Below are 8,288 nucleotides of genomic sequence, written 5' to 3'. Positions count from 1 at the left end.
TAAATACAATCTTAAAAAAAAAAAAAAAAAAAAAAAAGTCTTTTGACCTGGAAGTTACTTGGGATTTTCCAGAGGGCCTCCGGAACGTCTCAAAAGATTTGTTCTCTTCCCTTACACGAGGAATCACACTAATTAGGCTTATTTGGTAATTACACGGGGAGCATCGTCAGATGAGTGAGGGGAAGGCTTCGTAGATGATAGACTGTGGGTGAATGTCATTCCTCGGTGTTGTAGAAATTGTATGAAATTCCCCAAACTCGGATAGGCCCTGGTGTAATGTCACCAGTCACGATTCTAGTTTTTATCTTGAAACACTGCGCGTCGCAGAAATAGCCATACCTCCTTGTCCATCGCCCTGTAACGAACTCTAATCGGACCTGTAGCCACGGGCCCGTGGAGGTCTTTCGTCATTCACAGGCAGTTCCTGTTTTACTCTGGGGCTTTCGCAGGCTCGACCCTACAGAAGTATTCACGGGGAGGACTCCGCCAAGGTCTCTAGAACAGGTGTCTGAGAACCCCCGGATCACACCGCTGGCCTGGGCAAGGATTTAGAGACTCCTAACGGAGAAACTAATGTCTTCATGGCTTTTAACAAAAGATCAACAAGAGTCAATTACACCAGATTGAATTAACTGATGAGGATGATTATAATGTTTTATTGCTGTTTTGTTTGGAACAGTGCTGATTTAAAAAAATTTTTTTTTCCCATATTTAAGGAAAGCGTGTTCTCTCGCAAGCTGTCTATGACTCACAGCAACTCGGTAAAACCTGACTTTCAGAACAAAGATGAAACATTTATCTTTTTCTCCCTCCCTGGCCCCTCTAGAATTCAGAAGCTGTTCAAGCGAGTATTTTTATTTTTATGGCAATGTGGCGATTTGCGTAAGTTCACTAAGAATCTGTTCTCCTCGTAACAGGACACAACTGGGAATATCGGTCACGTTACCAAGCCTTTGACTGGAAGGTCATAGTCAAGACAGATGCTCAAAGGCTCAGATATGACCAGACAGCTTGAAGGAACTAAGGCCGACTTTACGGAGCCGATAAAACCCTTTGGAAAAAATCAGCCCGGCACTTCGCTCACAGGGCTTCCCGCAGCCTCACCAGGTCACTTCGAGGCAGGTGCAAGAACCTCGGGATATTTGGGGCCCTTGAGAAGAGGAATTCACCAAAATCCACAGGTATAGGCTTGACCTCTGAGCTTTGAGAGGCTTTTAAAGGCCCGATCCTTACAGCAAGATAAAAAGAGATTCCTTACACAAAGTTGTAGCAAAGCGGTTTAAAACATTCTGTGTGGTCAGTATATATATATTCTCGCCGCGTTCATGTACGTAATCAAGCTGAGGTTATTAAGACTGGACCTATTTTGTAAACAAATTCGTCTTTTGTTATCTCCGAGGAGAATAGAGAGAAATCGCTTGTCTTAGCCACAATCTCTACGGCGCCCTGTGGGTATCTGGCTCCAGGCTGCTCATTGTCCTTGAGGTTTTGTTCTCTGCCTGTAAACTGGACTAGATCCTAAATCTTTTCGTTTCCTCCAGTGTCTGGCTACAACTCTCTAGGCCAATATTTTCAGCTTTTCTCCCATTCTTCTGACCTGGATCATCTAACACTAATGCAGCCTTTTCCCCCGAAGCCACACAAGCTAACCTGACAACTGGATGTGGGCTTCAGAGAAACTGCGACAGCCGCTCGCGTGGGGAAGGTCTTTGCACCTGTTGCTGTGTTTGCCACTCAAAAGAGCCCCAAATACATTCAAACCAGGAAAATCTGTTAGACGGCCATCGCCCGCCCTCACCCTATCTGAAAATCCTTCAAGCCCGAGGTCTAGAAATCTTCTCAACGGGCTACCCTCAAAAACCCAGAAACTGGTTTATAATTTGCCCCAATCTCTAAGCATCGTCCTTCTTTTGTTTCCATAGAGTGGCCTCTTACTAAATAATCGATTACTTGTGCAGTCGGGGCCTCTCGTGGGGAGCCCACCCGCATCACCGCCTCTGGAAGGGACTCACAACTGTTCTCGGGACTAGGGACCGGTTCAGTGCGACACGCAGCAATCGGCTGCTCGGCCACCAACCTGGTTCCTCCCTCCACAGTCATCTACTCAGCTTTTCTTTTCTTTATTTTTTTTTTAAAGATTTAATTTATTTATTCATGAGACACACAGAGAGAGGCAGAGACACAGGCAGACGGAGAAGCAGGCTCCATGCAGGGAGCCCGATGTGGGACTCGATCCCAGGACCCTGGGGTCACACCCTGGGCTGAAGGCAGGCGCTAAACCACTGAGTCGCCCAGGGGTCCCCATCTACTCAGCTTTTAATGAGTAAAAGAAATTTCCAGAGTGGCTTCAGAGGAGGGAACTGGTGGGGCCCAGGGCAGGCCGCCCAAGATACGCCACTTTGGTATAGCAATTATTTCAAATTAAAGTTGTGTAAGAAATAGCCAGTATAGGCAGGACACTCAGACCCTCCTCTGGGCCCTGAAAGCAGGAAATAATCTCCCATGTAAGAGGCACCGTCCCTGCAGCGGGAGAAAGAGAGGCGTCTTTATCCCCAGAGACGGGGATTCTGGGCTGCGAGCACCGCGGAGGCCGACCTGGTTTCTTCCCCTCCAGCATCTACCCCGAGCCCAAACCCCTTGTCTTGTCAGCTCTTCACCGGGTGTTGCTTCCCTGCATCAAAGGGATAAAACCTGGCTCCTTTGGTTCCTTCTCTGAGTCTCCTATTTTTATGAGCTCTCATAGGTACAAAATTTCTTTCCTTCCGGTTCATCTTTTATGTCAATTTGATGGTCAGAGCGGCCTAAGGGTCTGCAAGGGAGGCCTCCTCCGCCCTAGTTGAGGTGACAACTGCTCACCCCACCCTCACCCCCCAAGCCTAATCTGCTGTTTCCTGCCTTTCGCCCACAGGCCCTGCACCTGTTCTGGCTCGCCGCCCGGTTCCCACACTTACTGTGTCCTACTTAGCTCTGGTCTGCCCTGCTTGCCCCCCCCCACCCCCCCGCCACTGGAATATATCGTCTGTTGTGTTCGCGGGTGTAGCACGGGTGCCCACGGCGGCCAGCACCTAGACGCCCCCGGGAAGCGAGTGGTAATTGGATGCGTGGGTACATGTCCTTGAAGCTGAGGACTCGCTAGGCCGCCCTGCGGAGGGGCAACTCCGGGTCTGCAGTTCTGGAAGCTTCCATCCAGGTACATTTCTTTAGCCCGGTCCATCTCTGCAGGGGCGCATGGTGGAGGGGCTGTCGGCAGCAGCAGGGCCAGCGGCAGAGGCTGTGGTTGATGGGGGCAGGGGCCAGCGCTCCGTCTTCCCGGCATTGACCCCCTCCCCATTCCTCTGCCACTGCTACCTGCAGTGCTGCGTCCAAGCAGACGCAGGCTGGTCCCCTCGCCTCCAGCTCCCCCGGGACCGAGCAAGCAGCCTGTCGGGGTCCTTCCTCTCGGCCGTCATCGGGTGCGTTCCAGCTCGGGCGGCCGGGGGGTCAGCCTCCGGCTCGGGGCTGGCTGCCCAGAGGCCCTTGTCCCCGCTGCCTGCCGGGGACGCCGAGGAAGCTTCTCCGCAGAGGCTCAGCGGCCCTGCTGGAGGCACCGAGGCCTCGGTCCGTGCTCCTGCTGGAGGCCAGACCTCCCCCACCTCACCCCCGGGCAGGCAGGACAGGCCCAGCCCACTAGTGATGCCCCTTCTTCACCTTCAGGGACGACGGGCTCAGGCCCCACCTCCCAGGTCCGGGGAGTGCGGGTCGGGGACCCTGGAGCCTTCCTACTCCTGCGCATCCTGGGGGTTCCCGATGGGCTTCAGGCCCACAGACCCAAGGTGAGCCCCGTGGCTCGCAGCCCACTCTCCCCGCTGTCCTGAAGGCCCGGCTGCCCCGGTGCCCAGCCCTGGGCCCCTGAGCCGCCCCGGGGGCGCCGCGATCGCCCCCCGACAGCTTCTCGCTGGTCCTGCCCGGCCCGGTCCGTGGCTCCCTCGGTGGTTTCCCTCGTACCCGTGTCCCCTTGGGGCTCCTGTTCGCCCGGCAGCTTGGTTGCCCAGCTGCAGCGCCTGAGCACGTTGGGCCCCTTCCCGTGGCCCCGGCCCCGCCACCGGCTGCCCCCTGCTCCCGAACTCACCCCCGCCCTCCAGCCGCACTGGCCTTGGCTCTTCCTTGAGTTGGACACGCAAGTTCGTGCATCGGGGCCTCCGCTCCTTGCTCGCCCTCAGCCAGAAATGCCCTGCTCGGGGTCGCCTCCCCAGGGGGCTCTCCTGGGCCACCCCGTGTGGCCAGTCCCCACCCTGTCCTTTCCGCCCATCGCCTCCACCGGGGTTTCTTCCAGGCTTACGCGTCAGGAATACCTGCTGCGCATCAGGCTGTCCGCTCCACGAGGCCGGGGGGGCCGCTCTGCGCTGCGTCCTTTCCAGCACTTGGGGTATCTCCTAACCCAGCGAGGCAGCCATTGGCCACGGGGGGCTTTTTGAATGTAAATCAATGGAAAGAAAAGAGGGAAGCCCGGGGGCTCGGTCACGGTCACAGGGGCCGCACCTCAAGGGCTCAGAAGTGGCCCCAACCTGGTGCCGCAGAGCTAGACCCTCCGTGGGCCCAAGAACACGCGGTGGGGCAGGGCGGCCTCCGACACCACGGGCTCCGCGCCCCACGCAGCTCACCTGCCGAACAAACTCACGCCTGAGCCGTGCTCCTGATGATGCCGTCCTGGCCGTGGGAGGCTCCCCCGTGTGCGGGACGCGGCGGGGCGGCGCCGGGAGGTTTCCACGTACTGACCCGGCCTGGTGACGGCGCAGACGGGGCTCTCGCAATCCCTAACTTACAGGCGAGGAAATGGGCTGAGGGTCTAACGTTTTTTTTTTTTTTTTTTTTATGATAGGCACACAGTGAGAGAGAGAGAGGCAGAGACACAGGCAGAGGGAGAAGCAGGCTCCATGTACCGGGAGCCCGATGTGGGACTCGATCCCGGGTCTCCAGGATCGCACCCTGGGCCAAAGGCAGGAGCCAAACCGCTGCGCCACCCAGGGATCCCTAACGGGTTTTTTTAACGGCTTTTGAGGGCTCTTAATATAGTCCACGACCCCCTCGAATCAGTTGTTTAGTGTATCCGCGGAGTCGTGCGACCCGAACCGCGACCAATTTCGGAGCATCTCCGTCACTCCAGCACGGCTCCCCACGCTGCCAGGATCCCGCTTTCTCTCTCCGGAGTTGCCCACGCCGGACATTCCACATCAGCGGCGTCATGCAGCCCGTGGCCTGGGGGGGCTGGTCTATGCTGTGGGGTAGATTCCGGGTTATTAACTAAGCAAGGGCTGCACGAGGCATTTCCGTGTCTTAGAAAAGATCACTGATAAATCGTCGAAGGCAGTCAGGGAGGCAGGGTCCTGGGTAAGAAGAGAGGCGGGTCCTGAAGAGACGTTTGTAGTCGCGTTCACGGCAGCGCGATCAGCAGGAGCTAAAATGAGGAAGCCCCCCGAAGTCCACGGGTGGGTGAACGGATAGGCAAGCGGTGTCTCGAGATACGCTGGAGGATCTCCCAGCCGAAGGAGGAAGGGCGTCCCGACAGGTGCGGCAGGGTGCATGGACCCCGAGGACATCGTACTGCGACTTGGCAGGGAGCCCGTCTCCAAAGGACCACCGCTGGGTGCTCTGCCTACCCGAGGCACCCGGGGAGTCAAGCTCAGAGACAGGGAGCACAGGGGTGGTGGCCAAGGCCGAGGGAGGATGACAAGGGGAGTCACTTCTTCACCGGGGGCCGAGTTTGAGTCTCGAAGATGGAAAGGGTCTGGAGCTGGATGGCGGCGGAGGTTCCGCGACATTGTGAATGTGTCTCATGCCTCTGTACGCTTGGAAATGGTTAAGATGATGAATTCTACGTCACGTGTGTTGCCACAACAAAAAGAAATTGGGGGAGAAAGAAGAAAGACCCTGGGCCGGGAGTCACGGGTCTTGAGCTCCAGTCCTGATTCCATGTTGCAGTGCGTGACCCTGCACAGGACGGCAGCCTCTCTGGGGAGGCTGACGGGTCTGTCCGAGCCACACGACGACCGAGGGGACGTGCACGCGGTGGCCACTCTCCCCGTAGGCCACGCAGGGGAGCTCCCCGGTGAGCCCCCAGCCTAGGAGGCCGCGGTGAAGGCTGTCGCAGCAGCGGCCGATCGACTCTTGCTGCCATCTGCCCACGGCTGCCCTGGTGCCCCGGGCCGGCTCCTAGGGGACCGTGGAGAAGCCGCCATCAGGAGCGTCGCGAGTGGGTTCCCCCGAGACCCCTATTCAAACTCCAGCTTGCTCCTTACCAGCTGCGGGCCTGACCGCCACGAACCTCAGTCCCCTCGTCTGTACAATGGGACAACACACGCCTGCAAGCACGGGGGCTGCTGAAGGCACGGGGTTAAGACACGCGGCCTGCGCCCAGTAAGTGTGTGATGCGCCTCCTACGTGCTCTCTCGCTAGAAGCTTCTTCCGAATGAAGGGGGCGAGGCTGGAGGACAGACAGGCTCCGATGTCCAGGCTTTTTCCCTCACCGGCTGGCTGTCCTTGGGCTCTGGAGCACCCCCACCCCACCCCATGCTCAGCTCCAAGCTGCCAGGTGGCGTTGGGGACGGGGCACGGGGCTGGGGGGGCAAAGCAGGTGCAAATGCTTGTTTCCTCCCCGCCTGCCAGCAGCACAGTGGTCCCCTCGCTGGACCATCTATCTCAGAGGAAACCTTTGCTGAGATTTATCGTCCTGTTCCTGCTGGGTACGGACTGCGGGGAGGTAAAAAATGTCCTTTTTGAGGCAATAAAACATGAAATGGAACCCAATTTCTCTCCAGGGTAAGAATCATTATGTTTGACAATGGCCGTAAAGTGTGCAGCACTGAGCAAAGGGGGTGGCTGGGGGCCTTGGCGGACGAGGGGGCGGAAGGCACCCCTGCAAGACGGAGCCTGCGCGCAGGCGCCAAAGGGGCCTGGATGGAGCCAGGGACCAGGATGCCACCCCCAGCGCATCCGAGGTCCCCGCCCTGGAGGCTCCCATGTGGATTCTTTTTTTTTTTTTTTAAGATTTTATTTATTCATTCATGAGAGACAGAGAGAGGGAGAGGCAGAGACACAGGCAGAGGGAGAAGCAGGCTCCATGCACTGGGAGCCTGATGTGGGATTCGATCCTGGGTCTCCAGGATCACGCCCTGGGCCAAAGGCAGGTGCTAAACCGCTGAGCCCCCCAGGGATCCCCGCCCCACGTGGATTCTATGCATAGTTTTCGAGGAGCTCTACGGGGCAGGGCGCTGAGAAGTCCACCCAGCTGCTGTGCCGCCACGTTAGGGGGAGAACGAAACTGCGCTCGGTTGAATTGAACTGAGCGTTAAGGAGTCCGGGTCTTGTTCAGGAGGAACCAGGAATCAGCATTGGGTGCGCGTGTGTCCCTACAGTTTTTGAGATACGACCTAAAGCTCTCAGGCCTTGGGCGCCTGGTGGCTCAGCTGATGGGGCGTCTGACTCTCGGTGTCAGCTCCGGCCGTGACCTCAGGTCGTGGGATCGAGCCCCGAGTCGGGCTCCGTGCTCAGTGCAGAGTCTGCTCGAGGTTCTCCGCCTCCCTCTGCCCTGCCTCGGCTTGTGCGTACTCTCTCTCTTTCTCAAATAAATAATCTCAAAAAAAAAAAAAATAAAGCCCTCAAGTCTGAAGTGTCCAACTTCACACATTTTTCCACACGAACATGTCCACGTAGCCACCCTCGGCCCCCTACCGAGACGCGGGACATTGACGGTGCTCCAGGAAGTCGCCTCAGGCCCCTTCCCAACGAAGGCTCCGCTGTCGATGATTTCTCTCCTGGACGTCCCGGAGCCAGAAACACACGGCGTGCGGGTTTCCCCCGGTGGGACTCCCCACGCCCTTGTGTGCTCTGGTGCCGTCTCCCTCGCCACCATTTATCACTCCGTGTTGGATTCCACGTTAGGGACACGTTTACTTCTCCGTGATGATGTTGAAGGACGTCAGGGTGGTCTCCAGTCTGCGGTTTGAGCTGCGGAGCTGCAGTGGACGCCCTTGTACACTCGCGCCTCGCCGTGGACACAGGGAACGGTCGGCGCAGAGGAGTCACAGGGTCAGACTGACTTGTTTTTCCTTCGTCTCTGCTGATGGTTAATGTCGTGGGTCCGGTCGCCTGGGTCATGGGGTGCCCAATATGGGGTCAGATGTTGTGGGCGTGACTGTGAGGGTGTCTCTGATGAGAGCGACACTCAACTGAGTACAGCAAAGTGCCCCCCGCCCCGGATGGTGGGACTGACCTTATCAGGTCAAGGCCTGAATAGAACAAAACCCACTGAC

This window comes from Canis lupus, chromosome 5 (assembly GCF_048164855.1).
Source record: "Canis lupus baileyi chromosome 5, mCanLup2.hap1, whole genome shotgun sequence".
Lineage (NCBI taxonomy): Eukaryota > Metazoa > Chordata > Mammalia > Carnivora > Canidae > Canis > Canis lupus.
The sequence above is the reverse complement of the archived record's forward strand: the minus strand, read 5'-3'. Positions refer to the sequence as shown.